General features: G+C 46.1%; 1 protein-coding gene and 1 long non-coding RNA gene across 2 annotated transcripts in view; both read left to right on the top strand.

The window, feature by feature from the left end:
- The window catches only part of ZNF281 (zinc finger protein 281), a 523,665-nt gene that overhangs the window by 245,254 nt on the left and 253,404 nt on the right, over window positions 1–25,007 (top strand). The window lies entirely within an intron of this gene.
- Window positions 1–25,007, top strand: part of LOC142209413 (uncharacterized) — a 138,375-nt gene that overhangs the window by 67,408 nt on the left and 45,960 nt on the right. Inside the window, exon 2 of the long non-coding RNA XR_012716940.1 lies at window positions 351–520. This is a non-coding gene — a long non-coding RNA (uncharacterized LOC142209413). The remainder of the gene's footprint in view (window positions 1–350; window positions 521–25,007) is intronic.

Raw genomic sequence — 25,007 nt, 5'->3', positions numbered from 1 at the left:
CAAACAGAGTCATCCCACCCTTGACCCCCCCCAAGGATCTTTTACTGTCTCTCCCTCTGTTGAACCACTTCCTGAATCGCAGGAGCTACCAGACGACTTTGTGTGTCCTGATGCCCAAATACTGGAGCATCTGCCATTTCCTACCAATTTTGTGGTTGTGGACCCGCAACCGGCGTTTCTCGGCCTCAGTGATGATGATGAGACACTGTTGCTATCAGGGCAAGCTGTGGTTCCGTGCGGTTTGCAGTAAGAGGAGAGTGAGCAATTGGAAGAGGAGTTGGTGGACGATGAGGCCACCGACCCGACATGGACAGGGGTGATGTCTAGCGGGGAAAAGCGTAGATGTGGAGGCAAGCTAAGCAGGAAAAAAGGTGGATAGAGGCAGAGGCATGGGCAGGGGTGATGTCTAGGAGGGAAAGCAGTGTAGATGTGGAGGCAAGCTAAGCAGGAAAAAAGGTGGCTAGAGGCAGAGGCATGGACAGGGGTGATGTCTAGGGGAGAAATCAGTGTAGATGTGGAGGTAAATTCAGCAGCAAAAAAGGTGGCTAGAGGCAGAGGCATGTCCAGAGGCAGCAAGACCAAAGATTTTCTGCGTACTAGCCACTCGCCCATGTTGTCAGACTTATGCGAGATCTCTCAGTGTCTTTGAGGAGTCCACCAAGAGTGTCAGCTGTGATGACGCATTAGTGAGTGTAACAATCCCGCTCCTGTGTGTGATGCAAGAATCCCTCATCGCCATCAGGGATAACGCATTGTATGCTGAGGTATGCTATAGTCAGTGCACACTCCTGTCCGCTTCACAGCGTATATTGATGGAGGAAGAGGAGGAAGATGACGAAGCAGCAGATGATCTCATTGTCACACAGGAGGCTAGTGGCATCCCCTGGCCAAACTACCACCACTGAGGGGCCTAGTGTCACCAGGAGGGACAAGTATAGGCGCATGTTGCAGGAGTACCTGGCTGACCACATCCCTGTCCTCTCTGATCCCTCTGCGCCCTACACTTATTGAGTCTCCAAGTTGGATTTGTGGCTGGAACTTGCGCTATACACCTTGGAGGTCTTTTCCTGCCCTGCCGCCAGTGTGCTATCGGAAAGGGTCTTCAGTGCAGCCGGTCACATCTTCACAGATAAGCACAGTCGGCTGTCAGCTGACAGTGCTGACCGGCTGACTTTCATGAAAATGAACAGCCAATGGATAGACCAATCATTTTCATGTCCACCAGTGTTAAGCACCCCAACATGAAGTTTCATGTGTGTGCTCACCCTCTACAATTCCTCCTCCTCCTCACACTCCTCCACCATCAGCGTTGCACAATTCTGCTCCTACTAGGCTCAATCCACCCTGATTCCCCCCAACTCTGCTGGTTAGAAGCTCATTAGAAGTCATGCCAAGTAACACACTGGCACACATGGCTGACTTCATGTTGGGTTGCTTTTCAAGAGACAAAGGCATAGTTCACATCATGGAGAGCAAACAATACTGGATTTTTGCAATCCTCGACCCCCGATATAAGTAAAAAAATCTCGTCCTTTGTTCTGGTAGGGGAGAGGAAAAAAAATCGCAAAAATGATAGGTAGATATGGAGGCAAGCTAAGCAGGAAAAAAGGTGGGTAGAAGCAGAGGCATGTCCAGAGGCACAGGACAGCTGTTTCACAGAAGCCAGGCCTGAGGCAGCAAGGCCCAAGATGTTCCCTCTTCTAGCCACCCGAGAGAAACTCCCCCATCGAGGCCACGTTCCTCGATGGTGTTGAGATTTTTCAATATATACACGGAGGACAAATTTAGTACACTTTGCAAGTCTAAACTGAGTAGGGGCTCTGAAAAGAGCAACCTTACCACTTCTTGCGTGCGCTTGGAAGGCAAGCCCTGGGCTCAGTGGGAGAGAGCAAACGCAGGACAATCGTCGCCCGGCATTGCCGACACTGCCTCTTCCACTGTTTACAGTGCTGGTGCTGCAGTCCAGACCACCAGCCTGGACACCTCCACATCTGTCTCTGACACTTCAGAGAAAGCCTCTCAAAGCCTACTCCTGCGCTACAACTTCGACCACACCTGCAACCTGTAAGTGCTTCAGCACTGGGGTGTGGAGACGTCAGCAGGTCTTGCTGAAGCTCATCAGCTTGGCCGACAAAAAAACCACTTCCCCCGAGGTTAGGGATGCCATCGTCGATGAGACGATGTGGTTTTCCCCGCTGCACCTGGGCCTAGGCATGTTTGTGTATGTGATAATGGCCGGAACCTGGTAGCAGATCTGGAGCTTGCCAGAATCAAACACAGTCCAACCATGGCCCACGTTTTTAACTTGTTGGTGCAAAGCTTCTTTGAAACCTACACCATTGTGCCTGATATACTGGTAAAAGTGCGTAAGTGAAAAGTAGCCTCTGCTAGGCTGAAAACTTACTGAGCCACTCTTCTACTTGTAACTGCATGATAGAACCTGCATGTGTATGTTCTCTTGAATTAGAGATAGATTGGGGCCCCTGCATTTTAAGTTTATGCCCCATTCAGCTTCAGCCCATAAACAGAGATGTTATTTTGTGCCCATTAGTGCCAATTCAGCCGTGCCACCCCAGGATTAATTCTTTTACCCCTCTTTTGTAGTTGTAACTTGCCCCAGCAGCGTATACCGTGTCAGGCCCACCATTCAGTTTCAGCCCATAAACAGAGATGCTATTTTATATTTAGCTATATTCCACTTATTTGGGAATACAACCAGGAAAGCTGGATTCAGCTTATATATACTGTACACAGATTTTCTGTATACCACTTAGGTTTTTGGGGGGTACACACCGAGGAAAGCTGGATTGAGCATATATAGCCTGACTTAATTGCTGTGTATCCCAGGTAGGTTTAAAAACTGGATTGAACGTATATAGCTTGACTGAATTGCTGTGTATCCCACTTATGTTTTTTGGGGGTACAGCATTAAAAACTGGATTGAGCTTATATGGACTGACGGATTTGCTGTATACTACTTAGCTTTTGGGGGGTATAGCCTTAAAAACTAGATTGACCGTATGTAGCCTGACTGAATTGCTGTGTATCACACTCAGGTTTTGGGGGGGTAGACCCTTAAAAACTGGATTGAGCGTATATAGCCTGAATGAATTGCTGTGTATCCCACTTAGCTTTTGGGGGGTACAGCATTAAAAACTGGATTGAGCGTATATAGCCTGACTGAATTGCTGTGTATCCCACTTTGGCGTTTGAGGGTAGACACTGTGGAAAGCTGGGTTGAGCGTATATAGCCTGACAATTGCTGTGTATCCCACTTTGGTGTTTGGGGGGACACACCGTACAAAGCTGGATTGAGCAAACATCGACTCCTCTCCCTGCAGTTGTTCTTCAGTTTTTCCCTGCCTAGCTGAAGCTAATCCCTATCTAGCCCTCAGCAGCACAACTGTCCCTACGTCTCCAAGCCACAAATTGAAACGAAGATGGCGGCCGCTTTTCTTATAAATCCGAGGTCACATGTTTTCGGCAGCCAATGGGTTTTTTCAATTTTTCTTCAATGCCTACGTTGTCGTAGTTCCTGTCCCACCTCGCCTGCACAGTTATTGGTGCAAAAAACGCGCCAAGGAAGGTGGGAGGGGATACGAATTTTTACTTCATTTGCCGCATGGTATTCGATTGGAATCGAATACCTCGAACAGCCTGATATTCGATCGAATACCAATTCGAATGAACGGCGTTCACTCATCTCTAATTATGACAATGGGGCGGGTTTTTGCACGCCGTTTGGCAGCTGCTACGCCAAGTGTGTCGGTTTTGACATGCTACATCAGGTTGGGAAAAGAGTTGAAGGGGGATTTGCAAGTTTGGGACTCCTTTTTGGATAGGTATAATGGTAGGTCTTTGTGGATGGAGGAGGTGGTAGAAGCTTATGATTGCGAACTGTATACAGATGCAGCAGGGAGTGGGGGATTCGGGCCTATTGTCAGGGAGTTGGTGTGTGGGGTCCTGGTCGGTGGAGTGGTTGACGGAGGGTTTTGTTCGCAATCTAGCATTGTTTGAATTGTTTCCAATTTTGGTGTCTGTTGTGTTGTGGGGGTGGACCTTTTCAGGAATAGGCGGATACGTTTTAACTGTGATAACTTGGGGGTGGTGATGGCCATCAATAAGTTGTCCACCTCTTCCCCCCGGTTGTTAGGGATTTGCAGAGATTAGTGTTGGAGTACTTATCTTTAAACGCGTGTGTTTTGGCTAAACATCTGCCAGGTGAAGCAAAATGATATAGCGGATTCACTTTCTCGTTCGCAGTGGGACTGTTTTCGACTGTTGGCGCCAGATGAGGATGAGGTGGGGAGACCGTGACCAAAGGAATTGTGGAGGCTTCTGTTCGTGCACTAGACGGTTTGGTTAGGTCATCACTGGTGCAGGGGACGTGGTCGGCGTATGAATCGGCTTGGGGGTTGTAGGAGGACTGCTTGGGGTTTTGGGGTGAAGGGATTGAGGATATGGAGATGGCGTTATTGTTGTGGGTTGGGCACTGTAGCGAATTGGGTTGATCAGTGGCAAGAATGAATAGATGCATGGCTGGGATAGCTTTTGCGTTTAGGAGTAGGGGGTGAGGGACGTTACTAAATGCTTTCTGGTGTGTCAGTCCTTAAGGGCTGGCATAGGGGCGGGATCTGGGAGGACACACGTAGGCCGGTTTCGTTTCAACTGCTGTGTGACCTTGGGGAGGAGGTTTGTCTGTTTAGGGCAGCTTTTTCCCTGGGATTTTTTGGGGCCTTGCAAATTGGGGAATTGGCCCTCTCTTGATTCATGCAGTTGGGTCTTATTTGTCCCTTATTCAATTTGTTAGTGTATTCCGTTTATGTATGTGGTCTTTGGGGGTGGTGGATTCTGATTATAGTGGACATCCCTTCAGGATTGGTGCCGCTACAGAGATGGTTCGTAGAGGTTTGGGGTACGACATTTTCTTTCAGATGTGGAGCCTTGTTTAATATAGGTGATGGGTTATTCATTTTCTGGGGAGCTTTGAGGGTGGAGGTGCGGCTGGATGGGAGGCAGATAGGACTGGCACAGGAGGTTGCATCGGTCCATTGGTTGGGCCTCCGAGGTATGATGGGGAAGCAGTTGTTGCCGTAGTTTACCATTTTGTGAGATTGGACAGATCGCCTGATATTTTAGTGCTTCACCTTGTAAGCAACGACCTTGGGGTTAGGTCTTTTCGTGAATTGGTGGCGGATATCAAACATGATTGTCTTAGGCTTTGGGCGCTATGCCCGGGTATGATTACGGTCTGATATGATATAGTGCCGAGAAAATTTTGGAGGGATGCTCGTTCTGTAGAGCATCTCAATAAGGCTCATATTAAAGATAATCGGGCGATTGGGAGGTTTATGTTCAGGAATGGTCAGATGGTGGTGCGGCATGTGGAGAAAGGTGAGGGATCACCAGCGATCGTCATGACGGGGGGGGGTCTACGAAGATGGTGGAACAGGAAATTGATTGTGGTGGGGAGGGCCCCGTGTGAGGGGCTGGACTCCTCAGGACATTACGGATTGGTGGATGATTTGGTCTGGGGTCCTAAAAGGAAATTGAGCACCAAGGAACATTAACAATCTGCTGTCCCCGAGTTTTTACAACCGCTGAGGGCAATTGTCCTGGTACTAGTGGGATTAATGTATTTTGTTACAAAGGTTTGATGGATTATGGGCTTCGAGGACCTCCTACGTCGGTTATATGGATATGTTTACTGGAGGTTTAACGGGTTGGCAAGTTTAGTGCCTATGGGGTTAATTGGGGTTTAGTTATGGTTGGCACTTTAAAAGGTTCAATATATGGTAATTTATGTTAATGTATGTTTACATAATAAAATGGCTGCTGTGGCCAATTAAATTCATTTCTGTCTCTTGTGTTTATTGCAAAGAACGATTTGCACATGCTCAAGTCAGGTGTATATTATATAGCAGTACTATGTATGTGTATGGTATAGTGATATAGTTACATTTTATGGGCAGAAATTATATTTTTGTTGAATTCTAGGTTTGTGTGTGTGTACCAATAAGGAAGGGAAATCACACTGAAAACGGAAGAAATGCCTAGCTACATTTATGGTATCTTTCTATACCATCTCACGTCTCTGTGTACTTTGTCCTACAAAAATGGTACAATTACTAGTAATAAATGTTTCGTGTTCAATCAGTCTGGGGCACATGGGTGTGTTCTCCGAGCTATCAGGCTTACAAAGCAATTGAACTAGCAAACGTCTTCACTATACATTAATTCCTTCAGGATCTTTGGAAGGATTCTAGCATTTGGAAAAATGAAGGCAATTAAGAAGAAGTTGTGTTTTACCTTTCTGATCATGATGGGAATTATCTTGATTGTAGTGATTTTTCAGCATGGTTTTACAGGGAAGTTCTCCATAAGATACAGCCAGCAAGACCAACCACCAATGTTATATGACGAGAGGAATGAAATGGAGCTGGAGGACCTCAGCAGGTGTGTGAATTATGTCTGAGTGGGGAAGGGGTTAAAATAAATGAGACATAGTCTGCACCAGACAGACAGATGGGGTGCTGGGCAGAAATATGTTAAAATGTTATTTTGGAGAATCTCCTGTGCATTAAATTATGCAGGGAGTGGCGGGACTCTAATGAAACCTTTGCACTAGACTCACCAATGTACTAAAAAGGCCCTAGATGTGTTTGGTCTGTGGTCCATAAGTTTTTTACATCTGTAAAAAACAAATCAACTCTTTTGATTAAAGAAAAAAATTCTATATTTTTCAATGCTTTGGATCTGTGAAAAATAGGCAACGTTTTACACCCACTCAGGCTGGCTGTGTTGTGAAGTCACGTCAAGAAAAAAAACAAAAAAAAAAAACAAAACAAAAAAAAAAAAAAAAAAAAAAAAAAAAACACAGAGGCTGAATGGTGGCTCAGTGGTTAGCACTGCAGCCTTACAGCACTGGAATCCTGAGTTCAAATCTTGCCTAGCGCAACATCTGCAAGGAGTTTTTATGTTCTTCCAGTGTTTGCGTGGGTTTCCTCCTACACAAGACATACACCCACTGATAGTGAGGAAAAAAACCCCACAGTTAATGATTAGAGATGAGCGAGTAGTACTCGATCGAGTAGGTATTCGATCGAATACTACAGTATTCGAAATACTCGTACTCGATCGAGTACCACTCGCTGTTCGAATGTAAAAGTTCGATGCAGAACCAGCATTGATTGGCCGAATGCTATACAGTCGGCCAATCAATGCTGGTTCTTCTCCTACCTTTAGAAGTCTTCTCCGTACAGCTTCCCCACGGTGACTTCCGGCTCTTCATTCACTCTGCCAGGCATCGGGCCTGGGCAGAGCCGACTGCGCAAGTCTGCTTGTAGTGCGGGCATGCGCCGTCGGCTCTGCCCAGGCCCGATGGCAGAGTGAATGACGAGCCGGAAGATGTCACGGGGACATTGCAAGGAGAAGACTTCTCGGAGGATCCAGCCCGACCCTCACTCGTGGACTTGGTAAGTGTAATTTGTTCGAACGTTGCCTACCCCTGAAACAAGCATTTTCCCCCCATAGACTATAATAGGGTTCGATATTTGATTCGAGTAGTCGAATATTGAGGGGCTACTCGAAACGAATATCGAACCTCGAACATTTTACTGTTCGCTCATCTCTAGTAATGATCACACACAGTCGGCAGGCATCACTCCTGTTTTCACATGTAGCAGCTACTCCCTGTGATGATACAGACTGACTAATTTAGAAGACTTGCCACATCGACTGCCCAAACAGGTGTGAAATCCAGTGTTAGGCCAGTGTTAGGCTGGGGCCCCATGGACCAGAAATGCCGCGATTTCCCCGCAGCGGAGACGCTGCGGGAAAAATCGTGGCGTTGTACAGTGCAGGCAAAATGGATGGGATTCATGCGAATCCCATCCTCACTTTGTAGAAAAGATTGCAGCACGGACAAGCTGCTATTTGCAAAGCCATTGCGGCTTTGCAAATCACAGCATGTCAATTATATCTATGGAAACGCCGGTGGCAAAAAGACACGTGTTATACGAATATGCCATTGAACTCAATGGCTAACTACATTTTACACGTGTATTTTTACACGTGTAAGATGGACAGAATACACCGAGTGCATACAGAATATATGGGCGTAAACTCCGTGTGAAGGGGCCCTTAGAAGTGTAGGGAAGGGATAGGGAGGTATTTACAGAAGAATATTGAAGCAGAACATGGTTCATTTGGGGTGGCTGCAATGTCGGTAATAGCAAAAATTGTACTACACATTGTAGTGCTCACTGCCGCTATACTGCTGCTCATTATTCATACCTGTGTGCACAAGGTAGAACATTACAAGCATTTTGCAGTGCAGTACAGCAAATAACCTGAATTCTTATCCAGTAAACTCTGTAGTAATCTGTTATAACTAGGGTTGAGCGATCGGGATTGGAAATGTTCGGATTCCGATCAGTGATTGAGTAAATTTCACGATCGCGATCGGAATTCCGATGCCGATCTTTTCGGGCGGGATCGAGATCGGTGGTTATTTCCCACAATGCTTGTCTACTGGCCAATCATTGTGGGAAAAGCTTAGTACCCATAGGAATGAATGGAAGCGGCCGGCCGCTTAACCCCCTGTGTGCCGGCTGCGTCCATTCATTCCTATGGATTTACCGCAGCCTGCCATTGTTCTGCTTCGTCCCTGTTTTACCGTATACTCAGCTGAATATATGGTAAATCAGGGATGAAGCAGAAGAGTGGCAGGCTGCGGTAAATCACTGTGTACTGCGCTGCTGTGAGGATAACAATGCAAGTTCACGAATAGATAGATACTACTGTACATTGATTTGTCTATCTACTAGACAAGTCAATGTACAGTAGTATCTATCTACTCGTGAACTTCACTCAACTTACCTGCACAGAAGTGCTGCCGCTGCCCTCTTCTAGTCTGGTCCTCTCTCCTTCACATGCCTTCAGAGCGCCCCGCGCCCCTCCGCCTTCCTAGACTAGTATTATAGAGATGCTGGGAGACGGCGGGGCTTGTGGCTTAGGAGAGTGTACTGGGAGGGCGGGTACTGGGAGGGGAGACGTGAGTGATGCACTCACGTGTCCTCCTAAGCCACAACAAGCCCCACTTATTCCCATCATCTCTAACACTAGCCTAGGGAGGTGGCGGCGCTCTGAAGACCTGTGAAGGAGAGACCGGACCGGAACAAGAAGAACTGGGAGCGGCAGTGGATCTGTGCAGGTAAGCGGACACCAGGGGGGATTTTTTTAATCACTACTCAGCTTGGAGTCCAAATATTGAAACAATTTTTGGACTCCATGCTGTGTAGTGAATAGGATGGTTTTTAAAATCCGATCTTCAATTATTAAAAAAATCCCATTGACTTGCATTGGGATCGGAATTGGGATCGGTTTCGAATGGAAAATAATCGGAAATCGGATTTTAAAAACGATCCTGAAATTTCAAGATCGGCTCAACCCTAGTTATAACTCCTATTTAAAAGAGTTTATTAGTGGGGAAAGAAATAATGAGTTTATTTGCCATTCTCTTGAAAATATAAAATTACAGGCCATTTTACAGTACAGTAGTGGCAAAAAAAACTATAATTCTTATCCAGTAATCTTCAGTTATCTGTTGTAATGCTTTTTGAGACTAAAGCCCTACGGGAAAAAGTGCTGCGGGAAAAACCGCAACGGCAGCACATTCTTCCCACAGCGCTTTAGACAGAAAGTTTGCGAAGTTCTCCTCTGCAGACTTTCTGTTACAATTATCTATGGGGAAACCGTCAGCATTTCGTAGGTATAATTGACATGCTGTGATTTACTAAACCGCGCCAGTTTTGGAAATCGTGGTGTGCTTGCACAGCAGTTTTTACCTCAAAGTGGGCATGGGATACACTAGAAATTGGAAGCAATTTGCCCTTACTGTAAAATGCTTCGATTTTTTCTGCGACGTTTCAACGGTGGGCAAATTGTGCCATTTACATCCCGTGGGGTCCCGGCCTTAAAGGTGTTTATTAGTAGGGAAACAAATAAGGGGCTTATTCGCTGTTCTCTTGACAGTATAAAATTACAGGCCTTTTTGCCCGTATTAACTTCCTTCGCAATTGCTTTTTTGATCTAAGATTATGTCAGACAGAGAAGTGACAGGCCATAAAAAAGTGAGGGTGCACTCATGGCCTAAATGTTTCTGTTGCAGGCACAGGTCACAGCAGAGTAAGCGGTCATGGCAGCAGGGTCATAAACAGAGACATGAGCTCCCAGTGTCAGCTAGCGGCGGTGTCTTGACCAGCAACCCAACAGTGGCAGAATGGTTGACTCGGTCATCCACTTCATCCCAAGTCACATCAGACGCCCCCAGCCAAGAGTCAGTGGGTTCATGAGACACAACCCTTTGTTGGCATGGCCGGGAGCAGGCACTGTACCCTCACATGTGCTCAACCTGCCTCTGTCCTTTTCTGTTCCCTCAGCCAGTGAAGTTCTCTATGCTGTGGACTCAGATCTACTGTACAGTGAGGGTGAGCTACTACAGGATAATCAGCAGCTCGTGCCCAGCCAAGATTTGGAGGAGACATCTGCTGCTTCCTCCGATAGGTAGGCAAGTAGAGATGAGGAGAGTGATTTGGGAGCTGGTGTAAGCAGTAAGGCTCCTGGCTCAGAGGCCATTGAGGAGGACTACAGTGACCTGCAGACAGCAGTAGATGATGATGTAGTCAATCGCAATTGGGAGCGAGGTGATGAAGGGGCTTCATCATCATCAGGAAAAGAGGTTGGCAGCTTGCACATGAGGCAGTGCTAGGAGTCAGCAGGGAGGAAGCAGTGGGAGGTCAGGAGCCAAACATGCCCGGAGTAGAATACCTGCTTCACAGGAGCCAAACATGCCCGGAAAGCAGTGGTGCAGGAATTCACAGAGGCAGTGGAAGTAGCAGTCAGTTAGTGTAGTGAATTGGGGGTAAAATTACTTATTCAGCGGTGCGGCAGTTTTTGGTAAGGGAGGTGAACATGGCCATGTGTGGAAAATGTGAGCAGAAGGTGAAGCATGGTCAGGGTGCCAATGTTGGCACCACTGTAGAGGGATGCAGCTGTGGATTCTAAGACATGTAGATGTAGGGTCCCAAACCTTAATCAATCATGTAATGATGGACGTCAAACCAGGATGTGCAAAATGATTTTTCCGTTTATTTATCACAAGTGCATTTGTAGTAGAGCAAAACGTTTTTCGGTCATAACGACCTTCCTCAGACTCTACATGAAAATACAGAATAGGTGACATTACAAATTGTGAAGGAAGTGCACAAACATATATACATATATTTACAGAATGCAGTCATGTCAGGAAAAGCAGGTAATACAACATTATCTTCTTGGAGGTGTACCACATTTCTTAATCTTATTCCTTGCGAGAAAACCAATTGTGATCAGGGTCCAGGGATGTACTGGTAAACATGGTAGGCATATCATTATGATGCATTGCAGGAGATATCTATCCATGCTAAGTTAAGTAAAGTATCGCACAAAATCACAGAAATGACAAAATAGTGACAACTCATGCATAAAATTGCATAACAAATATACATCTGGAGCATGTGAGGAATCAAATCAAAATTAAGATGGAGTAGAACAAGCAAAATTATCATACTATAGAATAGCGCCCAGCATCACCTCTTCCATCTCCGCCCATCTCCAGTTAGCAGTATCATCCCACCCGACTCTAAGCTGCTCCAAAACTGCTGATGCAAAATATTTTTTGACATCTGGGACTCCCACTCCCCCTTGAGACCAGGGCCTAGACATGACCTGAAATCGGACTCTGGACCTTTTGCCTTTAGACAGCATAGGCTTAGCAAAATTGGCTAAGAGGGAGAACACCTTAGACAACAGCAGAGAGTAGTTTACAGAGAACAAATTGGAGCTAGGGGACGTCAGGGTGATGCCTAGATATGTAATACAGTCGCCCTTCCACTGGTAAGGGAAGTTAAGTCGGAGGTCATCTCATAGGGAGGGTGGAATGAGAATAGGCAGAATTTGTGATTTGGAAGGATTTACTTTATAATAAGATACTTTTCCAAATTTTTCAAGGATGGTAGTAGCAGCCCGCAGAGAGGAAGCAGGGGAGGTCAGTGCTAAAATGACATCGTCTGCGTACAAACCTATTTTATGTTGTCTCTGGCCCACAGTGATGCCTCTGATGTCCCCATCCATTCTAATGAATTCCGCCAGCGGTTCCATCACTAAGGCGAAGATAATGGGGAAAGGGAGCAACCTTGGCGAGTGCCATTAAAAAAAGTGGAAGGATTCGGACAGGAAACCCGAGGACAGCACACGAGCAGATGAGTAGGAATATAAGGCCAATATTGCAAACTTAAAGGCAGGGCCTATGCCGAACTTATCTAGTAGGCTGTCCAGGTATTGCCAGTGAACCCTATCAAATGCCTTTTCAGTATCTAAGGCAAGGAGCAGGGACGGTGCCCCATCATGCTCCGCTTTTTGAATGAGGTCAATGAATCTGCGTGTGCCGTCCAGGGCCTACCCAAAACAAACCCCACCTGGTCAGGTTGAATCAGCTGAGGAAGGGGGTGCAGCAGGCGTTCAGCCAAGATTTTGGCATATATCTTAACATCCACATTCAATAGTGAAATAGGATGAAAGCTAGCGGGTGTGGTAGGGGACTTGCCTGGTTTTGGGAGAGTAACAATAGAGGTAGTAAGTATCTCTTCTGGAAACCGCTGGTCCTCCGCGGCTCTCCTGAACACTCCCAAGGGATAGATGGATAAAATGTCAGAGAATTTCTTATAATAGATCCCAGAAAAACCATCGGGGCCCGGGGATTTTAATGGCTTCAATACAGAGATAGCCTCTTGCACTTCCAGTAAAGTGATGGTCGAAGCCAGAGACTGAGACTGCTCAGGAGAGAGGCGGGGAAGAGCCACTGATTGCAGAAACTCATCAATCTCCACTCTAGTGGGCTGATATGTTCCGGAGTCACTTCTAAGGTTATATAGGGAGGTGTAATAAGAACAAAACTGTTCAGCAATAAGATGTGAGTCAATGACTTTATCTCCATGTTCATTCAACAGATAGGCTATGCGTGTCTTGGGCTGAATCTGTTTAATTCTCCTGGCCAGGAAAGCACTAGCTTTGTTGTTGTGCACATATGCATGGCACTGAAACCTTTTAAAAGCCAAATCCTGTTGGTAAGCCAGTAAAGGCCTCGTTCACACGGTGTAACGTGCCGCGTGATGTGGCACGTGTACGCCGCGTGACCCTTTGCGTGCTGTACACGCTCCCATTCATTTCAATGGGAGCAGGGATCGTATGCGCCGCGCTAGTTTGCGGCCGTGAATAAATGCACGGCCGCAAACTAGCGTGGCGCATACGATCCCCGCTCCCATTGAAATGAATGGGAGCGTGTACGGCACGCAAAGGGTCACGCGGCGTACACGTGCCACATCACGCGGCACGTTACACCGTGTGAACGAGGCCAAACTTTGCAACCATAGCTGGCATTTTCTAATCTCAGCGGAAGTGGCGGGAGTAGGATTGGAATTATTAGTCGCAGACAGAGAGGCCAAAGAATGGAGTAAAGCATTAACCTCTTTGGACCGCTCCTTCTTAGCTCTCGCACAGGCCTGTATAAGCACTCCTTGCATGTATGCCTTATGAGCGTTCCACAGGGTATGTAGGTCTGTAGCAGAGGGGGCATTAAGGGAAAAGTATTCCACTAGGGCCTCCCGAATGCGGCTACTGTAGGAAGGGTGATCTAGAATATATTCATTCAGACTCCACCAGGAAGGTAGTGCTGTAGTAAACTGTTCGCGGAGAGCCAGGGACACCGGGGCATGGTCTGACCAGGAGATCAGCCCAATGGAGGATGACTCCACCTGCATAAGACCAATTTTATCTGTCAAGAAGAAATCTATCCTGGAGTATGAGGAGGAGGAGGAGAAAAAGCTATAGTCCCTCTCGCTCCCATGCTGACACTTCCAGACATCATATAGCTCTTGTTCAAGCAGAGAGGAAGCTAGGGTAGGGGAATGTCTGCAGGGATTAGAAGTGTCCAGAGATATATCTACCAGGCACAGGCTCGGACTGGCCCACCGGTGTACCGGGGAATACCCCGGTGGGCCCCCGAGCCCTGACTTAAAGTTTTGATTTTTACCAATGCAGATGCATTGGTCGGGGCCCGATCGGGATGGCCAGGGGCCCCAACCGGGCACCTGGCCAATGCATCTGCCTCCACACACAGGGGCCCCATTAGCCGATGCTGAAGAAGTACACATTGGAGGACAACGTGTCTTTCTTCAGCATCAGCTAACGGTGGCTCCCTTCACTTACCTGCAGCTGCTATGCTGCTCTCCTGTGAGATCTCCCCTGCTGCCCGCACGCACTTCCTCCCCCTCCCCCTCACACTGAGTCCTCTTACATCGCAGCGTGTGGGGAGGACAGGAGCCGTCTGCTGAGTTCACTACTGCTGGAATAGGTGAGTAAACTCTTTTTGTAAAATCTGTATGTTTAATATGTATATATGTACATTTGTGTAAAGTATGTGACTTGTATACTGTGTGAGTACTGTATGTTTGTATACAGGTATGTGTGAGTATATACTGTATGCTATAATAATGTGTATGTATATATGTGTGTGTGTGTGTATATATAGTATTCATACAAGTATATATATGACTTATATGGTATATGAATGTATATAAATGTATATGTGCTATAGTATTGTATATATGTGAGTATATATGGTATATGTATAAGGCCTGGTTCACATCTGCATTCGGTGATCTGTTTGGGGAGTCTGCATGGGAACCCCCTCCCCCTTCCCCCCGAACGGATTACCAAACGCATTAGCAAGCGGTGTGCAGTGAAAGTACGCGGACCCCATAGACTATAATGGGGTCCGTGTGCTTTCCACGCGGTGTCCGCATGAGTCATGTGGACAGGAAAGTAGATTGTAAAGTACTTTTCTGTCCGCATGTTCTATGCGGACACCGCACGGAAAGCACATGGACCCCATTATAGTCTATGTGTGCTTTCACTGCACACCGCTTGCTAATGCGTTCGGTAGTCTGTTTGGGAGGGTCCCCATGCGGACTCCCCGAATGCATTACTGAACGCAGTGAGTGCAATCCCATCCACACATTGCAGAAAAACACACATGGCGGACACACTGCAATTTCCAAAACTGTTGCGGTTTTGGAAATTGCAGCATGTCACTTATATCTACAGAAACACCTGCAGTTTCCCTATAGGAATAAGGCTAAGTTCACACGGGGTTTTTTGGTCCGGAACCTGAGGCGGAGGCCGCCTCAGGTTCCGGACCAAAAATCGGGTAGCCGCGACTGAATGCCGGTGCACTGCACCGGCCTCCAGTCACGCACTCTGCTCCAGATAAGGCCCAATAAATGGGCCTAGATGGGAGGAGGGAGTGTCTTCAGGCTGAATCGCGAGGCGAAACGACCTGAAGAACGAGCACCTCGCTTCTTTTTCTGGGAGTTGGAACAAACCGGCTCCCGGAAAAAAAAGAACTGACCGGCTCCCATTGATTTCAGTGGGAGCCGTCTTTTTGGTCAGGATTTTGAGGCAGATACGGCCTCAAAATCCTGACCAAAAATCCCAGCGTGAACTTACCCTAAAGGAAACAAAGTCCTCAGAGGAAACCTCTGCGGAGTTTCTGCAATAAGCACTGCAGGAAAAACTGATGTGTTGCTGCCGGGGTTTTTCCCGCAGCGCTTTTTGCTTTGTCTTGCTACATGGGGCTTTAGGCTGACGCTAGGTTCACACTAGCGTTCGGCAGTCCGTTCTCAGCTTTCCGTCTTCTGCATGTAGAAGACAGAAAGCTGTCAGACCGGGTGCGGCGGTGTGCGTTTTATGCTCTCCGCCGCAAAACCGTTTTTTTTTTTAAATCGGACACAGAGTACTGCGTGTTCGACTCTGTGTCCGATTTTAAAAAATCGGTTTAATGGCGGAGAGCATAAAACGCTCACCGCCGCTCACCGCCGGACATCTTTCTCACCCATTCAAATGAATGGGTGAGGAGCCACCTGCAGGTTTCCATCTCCTGCCTCTGTTTTGTGCAGGAAATGGAAACCTGCAGAACGGAGACCAGGCGCAGATGTGAACGAGCCCTAAGGCTGAGTTCACACGGAGTTGTTTGCTCAGGAATCCACCTCAAAATCAGCCTCCAAAAAAGCCTCCCAATAGAACTCTAACCCAATAGAACCAAATTCCTGACCAGAAAACTCTGTGTGAACTCAGCCTTATAGTATAATGCTCAGTCTATTGAGATAATAAGGATGAGGCCCAACAGTGAGACGCGGCTAAAAAAAAATAGCTGTGGAAAAAAATAGCGGCGAATCTCAATTTATTTTTTCCACAGTGTTTTTTTCCCCGCACTTTCTCCCAATTGCGCAGCTGAAAGTAACCGGCCATGTTTTTAGAAGCGCTCACATTTTAGAGTTTGTGGCTGTTCCACATCTTTTTTCCTGCAGTGTGCGGATGAGGTAAATTTGATTATATTTCATTCACTTTGCTGTTTTTTTCTGTAGTAGCCAAAGACGTTGTGTTTCTGCAATGTGGGGTTTGAGGTATTTATGGCTTATCCAGAGTATAAGCCATAAAAAAAGTTTAACCCTGGAAACCCCTTTAATATGCCCCACATATTTTAACATCCCCCTTCTGCACAATATATTAGCCCCATCACTGCTCCCACACAGTATAATGGCCCCATCACTGTATCCCATACATTATGGGGGACCAGTGAAGTGGCCATAAAATATTTGGCCCAGACAACCCCTTAAAACAGGTTGTCTATAAACTGGAGTGATCACTGTGGTGGCCGCCAGGGAGGTGTAAAAATATATATATATATATTTTTTTTTTTAAAAAAGAGCCTTCTCACCTGTCCCCAGCCCCCGTTGTCCCCGCCTGTGTTTGGTCTCATGGCCTCATTTCTGGAGTTCCTGTACCTAATTGGTCTCAGCGATCACATGAGGTGCAGGACTCCCAGCAAGTAGTGCCAGTACGAGACTGAATGGACACTGGTGGCGGACAACGGAGCACCAAGGACAGATGAGTATTCTTTTTTTATTTATTTGTTTTTTATTTTACACCTCCCTCCCACCACATGAGTTGCTCCAATTCCTGAACAACCACTTTAAAGGATTTATCCATCTTTATAATATTGATGGTCTGTCCTTAGGATAGGCCATCAATATTACATCTGCGATGATACAACAGCCAGGACCTCTGCAGATCAGCTTTTCCAGGACACTTCAGCTACGGGTAATGGTAACATTTCTAGGAGCCATGCTGTTCACTTGCCATACAGGCTGTAGCAGTAGGTATATGTAGTGCGCATGGTATAGGGGGTGAGTAGCATGGCTCCCAACATGTTATTACCTTTAACCGCCCTGTCTCGGTACCGCTGATCTGCAGGGTCCTGGCGGTGGGCCCCTAGAAACAATTCCACTGGTGGGCCCTAGACATCCCAGTCCGACCCTGACCAGGCAGTTAAAATCCCCCCCCAATGACTAGCATCCCTATAGCAAAAGTACGTATCTTAGTGAGTACAGACCTCCAGTATGACATTTTGGAATGGTTGGGGTTGGGGAGATACACTGTGACCAGGGTATACTTAACATTATTGACCGAGCAATTAATGCCAAGATATCGGCCTTTAGGGGCTCGCAGAACAGATTCCAATGTAAAGGCTGCCGAGTCTCATTTACGTTTGGCAGTACAAGAAGCTTGGAAAATGTGAGGAAATTAGGAGTTTTTACATTTGGAAGTGGGTTTCTTGGAGCATGAGGACATCGCATCGGAGATGACGTGCCTCCGTCTAGACCGAACTCCTTTTGTAGGGGCTATTCAAACCCCTAACGTTCAGGGAAGAGATGTGAAGTACCATTTTTAAAACTTAGAAAGGATAAAGCGGTACAGTGTAGCAGATACACATAAACCAATAGAGCCCTAGAGTCATGCAGAAATACAGAATCAAACTGAGCAGTATGCCAAATAGCATGTAAATACAGACAAAATAAGTAATACAAACTGAACATCTTGGTGTCAAAAACACTGAATAAGCTATGTAAGGGGAGAAAAGAATCAAACATCAGCTTATGCAATAGGAACACATGCAAATATGGTAAACAAATCACCCGGGCATGTCAACAGAGAAATCTGAGGGGCCTTGAATTTTCTCCATCAGCATGGGCTAAGCCCTGGCTGTGAGCCGCCTGCAATCTGCCAGTCCTTGGACACATGTGAGAAATGGGCAGAATTCCCCACCTCAGGAGAGGGAGGGTTGTCAGAGATCAGGCGCCACTTACGCAGCAGAGACATCCCTGCGTCCACTGAAGGTATCGAGTTGATTACTCCATTCTAGGGCACTAGAAGCTTGGTGGGGAAACTCCAGCGGTACCTGATGCCTTTGTCCCTAAGGATCCTGGTGATAGGTGCGAGGTCACGCCGTGCCTGCATGGTAGCTGCTGACAGGTCTGGATACAGAGAGATTGCTGAGAATGGAGCAAGGAGTGTACCACTCCTCCGAGCCTCTATAAGGATAGAGTCCTTAAAGGGGCTCTATCAGCAAAATCATGCTGATAGAGCCCCACATATGCGTGAATAGCCTTTAAAAAGGCTATTCAGGCACCGCTAAAGCTATATTAAACTACCCCCCCCCCCCCCCGTTTTAAAATAAAACCCTAAAAAAGAATGTGATCTACTTACGCATTGTGCACGGTGGGCGGGCATTCAGGGTCCGCCGTCTTCTTCATCCACAGCTCCTCTTCCTCCGATGTCCTCGGGTCCCGTCCTCCTCCGGCGCTCGTGAACTGACATTGATATAAAAAAAATGGCCTGGGCGCATGCGCAGTAGCATGCGGCTTCTGCTACGGCTACTATCCTGCTATCTCTGTCCCTCTCTTATCTGTGGTGCTGAAGAATGGGCACTGTGCTACTGAGTATGAGATGTATTGTGACACTCACAATTTCCATCTCATTTGGAAGCTAAATGTCTGAGCTTCAAAGTAAGGTAACATCTAGTGATCACATCGTTCCTATCTGCATAGAAACTGTCCTTACCTGTGTAAAGTGAGGAGCCCAGGAAGCAGTGTCACTAAGCACTTCCACCACATTCACTTATACTAACAGAATACCATTTATACACATACATATCCATTCACTTACACTAACAGAATACCATTTATACACGTACATACCCCTTTTTAAAATTCTTAGCACCTTACCCCTGTCCCTGATATACCGACCCCACTCCCCTTCTATTATCCAAACCCCCTATTTCCTATAACGTCTTTAAGTTAAGGGATTCTTCTTTAAATTTAAGCAATTATATACTGTTAAAAGTTAGTATTGCGTAGTGCACAAAGAACTCCACTTTGACAGTTTCCTGTATATATAGTTCAAACTGTCTCAGAGATTTAGTCTCAAAGCTGAACTTTTGTGTAATTTTTGCAAAAAATCAATGTTTGATAAAAAGTTGCATGAAGGTGTCTGTGAGTATAATAAGCTAGATCAGACCTGGGCAAAGTCCGGCCCCCGGGCCATATCCAGCCCTCTGACTGATTCAGTCCGGCCCGCACAGCTCTGACTAGGGAGGTGTGTCTCGGGGGGCATGTCTAGGGGGCGTGTCTTAGTGCCGGCCGAAGATGGAGATGTGGAGCATGTCATAAAGTACTGAGAGATATAAGGTGAGCTGCAGGGTGGAGAGAGAAAGTGTGTGTGTGTCTATATGTGTGTGTCTATATGTGTGTGTGTCTATATGTGTGTCTGTCTATATGTGTGTCTGTCTGTCTATATGTGTGTCTGTCTATGTCTGTCTGTCTATGTGTCTGTCTATATGTGTGTGTGTGTGTGTGTGTGTGTGTGTGTGTGTCTATATGTGTCTGTCTATCTGTATGTGTGTGTCTCAGCAACCTAGGGGCAGAGATGGAAGGGGAATGGTATACTAGGGCAGAGATGGCAGATGGAGGGGGGGGACATGAAACTGGGGGAGAGATGGAGGGGGGGACATGAAATGGGGAAAATAAAGGGGGATATGAAACTGAGGGAGAAATGGAGGGGGGGGGCATAAAACTGGGGGTAGATGAAGAGGGCACTTAGACTGGGGGGACATTAAACCGTGGAGGAAGCTGTAGGGGGCCTGTCTGCCTCTAGTTGTCCCCAGTTTAATGTCACCCTCCAGCTACCCCTACGGTTTAATGTTTGCTTCCAGCTTCCCGATTTTAATGTCCCCCTCTAGTTGCCCCCAGTTTCATGTCCCGCTCCAGCTGTCAATTTATTGCCCCCCTCCAACTACCCCCACTGTTTAATGTCCCCCCTCCAGCTGCTCCAGTTTCATGTCCCCTCTAGTTTCCCCCAGTTTATACTGAGGCACCAGGTGAGGGACTTAGTACTGTGGGGCAGTTGGAAGGGAACATTACAATGTGGGGGCATATAGTGTACGGGTGACTGTAGGAGGATTATACTGTGTGGGGGCGCATGGAAAGATGATTGGGAATGGGCAGAGTCAAAGTAGAAGTGGGTGGAGCTAAATTTGCCGTGGCACGGCCCTCTAGCATAGTTTCAATTTCTTATGCGGCCCCATGGGAAAATTAATTGCCCACCCCTGAGCTAGATGGTATTTTTATGATCGTCAGGGTGTCTGCTGTTTGGAACTATATAGGTTTATGGGGTTTAGTCATTGATTGTAATGTCTATGGCATGTTTTATTCATGCTACTATTTTTTTTCACATTTAAGGCCAAAATCAAGATTTTAAGGTGCACTTTTTTAGGGTCTTAAAGGGAGTTCAGTCACATATATGTAGTATTGATGAAGTAAAGGCATCTTAGACTTTAGTATACTAAAGAAATTATGTCAGTATATCCCTGCATGTGGTAGAGTTTAGGTCAGAAATTTGGAATTTTGGATTTTTTTTTTTAAATAAAACTTTAACTCAAATGTATACAAGTATAATGTAGCATTCCAAGATAGAACTGTTCAAGCTATATTCCCCTGGCTCCCTGCTTTCAGAAAATATATTGGTATGGGGGTCTTTGACAAATATTTAATTTAGAAATATGCGTTTTATTCAGACATGTCAAAACTGCTCTGGCTACTGGAGATGCAAAATTTACAGAGACCCTTGGCAACGAAAAGGTTAAGTATACCACCCATGTGCAAGACATGCTAAAAATGGCAAGGAAACTTTGCATGCACTTCAGCCACTCGTACACTGCCAAGCACACCCTCCTTGGCTGCAGCGGCAAAACGGCCTCACATAGGATAGAGTGATAAGATAGGCTGATATGCGATGTTTCCACCTGTTGGAATTCAACCCTCCATATGTTCGACTGACCACCTAAAAAGATTGTGTTCGGAATTCCAATCGCGATCGTGAAATTTTCTCGATCGCCGATCGGAATCCGATCGCTCAACCCTAGTAGTTATGTATAGAAGCAAATACAGATAGATAGATAGATAGATAGATAGGAGATAGATAGATAGATAGATAGATAGATAGATAGGCTGCAAAATAACGGCCGCAAAATAACGCAGCATTTACGATCCACGCTCCCATTGAAATCAATGGGAGAGTATACGGCCCGCAAAATCTCACACGGCGTATACGTGCCACATCACGCGGCACGTTACTCCATGTGAACTCCCCCTTACAAGAGCTGCTGGGTCCTACAGGACCCAGATCAGCTCAGTAAGCTGCTGTGTATACAGTGTGCAGGAGGTTGGATTCCTCCTGCATCTTTGGTTAAATGTAGCAGCCTCAGTTATAGGAGAAATCAGCCTCCAGTACAAAAAAAAAAAAGTGATCAGATGTCCCCAAAGGTCTCTTATCACCTTATGGGGACACAATCTGAAAAAAAAAATATATATATATATATATATATATAATAAAAAAGTTTTTAAAAAAAAGTAAATAAAATAATAATTAAAAAAATTAATAATACGCTAATAAAACGCCGTTATTAAAGGTTATAGCCCCCCTCCCTACGACAACATACAAAATAAAAATTACCGTAACGGAGAGGAAAAACTATATTATAAAGTTTTTCAGTGATACTTTGTGTTATTAAATAAAAAAAAAAAAAAAAAAATTGAAAACCAGACACAATTTCCCTCCTATTTTGTTTATATTTTCCCCGATATAAAAAAAATTAAAACACATTTGAAAATAAAAACAACATAAAAATAAAGCCCTATGTGTCCCCGAAAAAAGTTGCAAAAATTAGTTGACTGTGACATACGAGAAAAATGTTACAGCCCTCAAAACCGCACATATAAAAAAAAAACGAAAATGTGTCTGGCCCTGGACCACAAATTTGCCCAATACTGAAGTGGTTAAGGAGCCTATTAAGGAAAAAAAAAACCGCAGGGGTAGCGGCTGTTGCCAGGCCCCTAATGTCCCGGGCCCTATGGTAGCTGCTACCACTGCTACCATGGTAGTTACGCCACTGACCTCCACATTATGTCAACAGGCACTGTATGGCCTCCTTACGCTGCTGCCACCTCCAAACTCCGTCGCTGGGCCCTATATACTCTCCTAAAGCTACTGCAACCTCCACATTATCTCATCTTGCCACACAATGGACTCCTCTGCTGCCACCTCAACATTATGTCATTATGTCACTATGACACCCTCTCCACTCTGTCAGGGGGCTCTACTTGTACAAGAGTTTACTAGAACAGGTTCTGTAGACATTTGTGTGGAATGTGCAGATGAGGAAGTGACTTAGGAATACATTCTTTCACGCTACAGTAGAATCTTGGGCTTCTGCATGGTTCTATATATCTGACACTAAGACACTAACATCGATATGTAAGGCTGAATTTACAATTGAGTTAGTTGGTCAGCTGTGGCCCTGTAACTGGCCAAATAAGTGAAGTGTGCAGTGGCTCTAAGAGCGAAGCCTGTCATGTGCGTGTCATACTGACTTACTGTATTATATAACTACCACAGCAGACTCCCTATGCATCTTACTGCAAGGCACAGTGTTCTACATCACTATACAGGCAGGCTTTCTGCAGCCAGGTAATATCTGTTTTTTAATGCTATTCGCCACAAATTATTTCACATGGAATCAAATCTTTCTGTGAAATCCAGCAAAGCAGCAGAATCAAATTTTTGAAAACTTTGCTCATCTCTAGTTATAACAGACCTGGGCAATGTATGGCCTGAGGGCCACATACGGCCCCCTGACTGCCTCTGTTCGGCCCACAAAGTTTGTAGGATAAAAGTAGATTCTGAATGTAAAGTCGGCCAAAGGACCTGTGATGATGTCATTGTCTTTTAGTTCACTAGGATAGGCTAAGGCTCGTTAGTGAGCGGAGCTACACGGGACAGTATGTTTGCTCTTAGGGAGCGTTCACACTACCGTCGGTGTCCGACAGGTAGTGTCCGCTGCTAATGTCCGTTCAAAATCTTGTGCGGACATTAGGAGCGGACACTAGCTGTCTCTGTGACATTTTTCATTGATTTAAATGGCGATCGGGTGCGTTCTTTTACAGTCCATGTCTGTCCTTAACTGTCCGTTCCCAAAGATATCCGACTTTTCAAGCGGACAGCAAAAACCTACATGTCGGGTTTTGCTAATGTCCGTGCAAGATTTTGAACGGACATTAGCAGCGGACACTACCTGTCGGACACAGACGGTAGTGTGAACACCCCCTTAGGGGGCATTCACACAGAGTAACGTCAGACGTGTATTACAGCCGTACACGCCGGCGTTACGGCAGACTGACGAAAACTTCCCATTCACTTCAATGGGAGCGCTCATAAACGCCGCTGTTACGAGCGTTCCCATTGAAGTGAATGGGCAGTGTTCGGCAGTCTGCCGTAACGCCAGCGTGTACGGCTGTGATACACGTCTGGCGTTACTCCGTGTGAATGCCCCCTTACACAGAAAAAGCAAGCAAGGGAATGGATTGATGGAAGATGAGGAGGACAGAAGATACAGGATGTGTGAGTAAGAGGAGGGAACTGGGGGCAGTTAAACTGAAGGCAGATATAGGGGAGGACATTAAACTGTGGGGGGTAGCTGGAGGGGGACATGTCTGCCTCTAGTTGCCCTCAGTTTAATGAACTTCTCCAGCTATCCCCACTGTTTAATGTTCCCCTCCAGCTGGAGAGGATCTTAATACTGTGGGACATTTGGAAGGGTATAATACATGGGGGCATATATTATTAGAGTGACTGTAGGAGGATTATACTTTGTGGGGCCACAAGGAAAAGTGATTGAGAATGGGCAGAGTTAGAAGTGGGTGGAGCTAAATTTGCCACAGCACGCATTGCCCTCTAGAACCACTTCAATGTCTCATGTGGCCCCATGGGAAAATTAATTGCCCACCCCTGAGTTATAAGGTATGACTTGTCCTGTGTGTTGTTATGGTAAATACATGTCACTTGAACTGGTGCAGGTCCTCTAGTAGTTTTTGCTTTGGAGATTTTTGGAAGCTAATTTGCACAGTGGCTCTTGACATGCAGAACCACAATAAAAAAAAGTGATGAATTCACAAATTACAAGCCCTCACACAACTCTTCTCTCTCTTTTTTTTTTTTTTTTTTTTCTTTGGCTTGTTTTCTTGTGGCTTTGGCTTGTTGGACTTTTGCACAAGGTTTTGGGGTCAGAATATGGAGAAACACAAGGCAATTTTCTTTATCCAAAGATTGTTTTACAACAGTGAAAAGGATACTATCATTAGAATCCCTTTTTTTCTAACTAGCACGTAGGAATAGCCTTAAGAAAAGCTACTCTGGCAGAGCCAACTGCACCTGTGCGCGGCCATTTTTCTGTGGCCGCTTACTACCGGAGCTCGCGTAAGTGGCCACAAAAAGATGGCCGCGGCCCACTGGCAGAGCCGACTGCACATGCTGTTTAAGCGCTGGGGCCTGCCCCCAGTGCTGCCGGAGAACTCATTTGCATAAAGACGGAAAACAGAATATTTACCGAACGGCGGCGCGGAGAAGACACCTAAAGATAGGAGAAGAATAGCCTTTCTTAAAGGGATTCTACCATA

This window comes from Leptodactylus fuscus, chromosome 6 (genome assembly GCF_031893055.1).
Source record: "Leptodactylus fuscus isolate aLepFus1 chromosome 6, aLepFus1.hap2, whole genome shotgun sequence".
In the NCBI taxonomy this organism is placed as follows: domain Eukaryota; kingdom Metazoa; phylum Chordata; class Amphibia; order Anura; family Leptodactylidae; genus Leptodactylus; species Leptodactylus fuscus.
The sequence above is the reverse complement of the archived record's forward strand: the minus strand, read 5'-3'. Positions and strand labels throughout refer to the sequence as shown.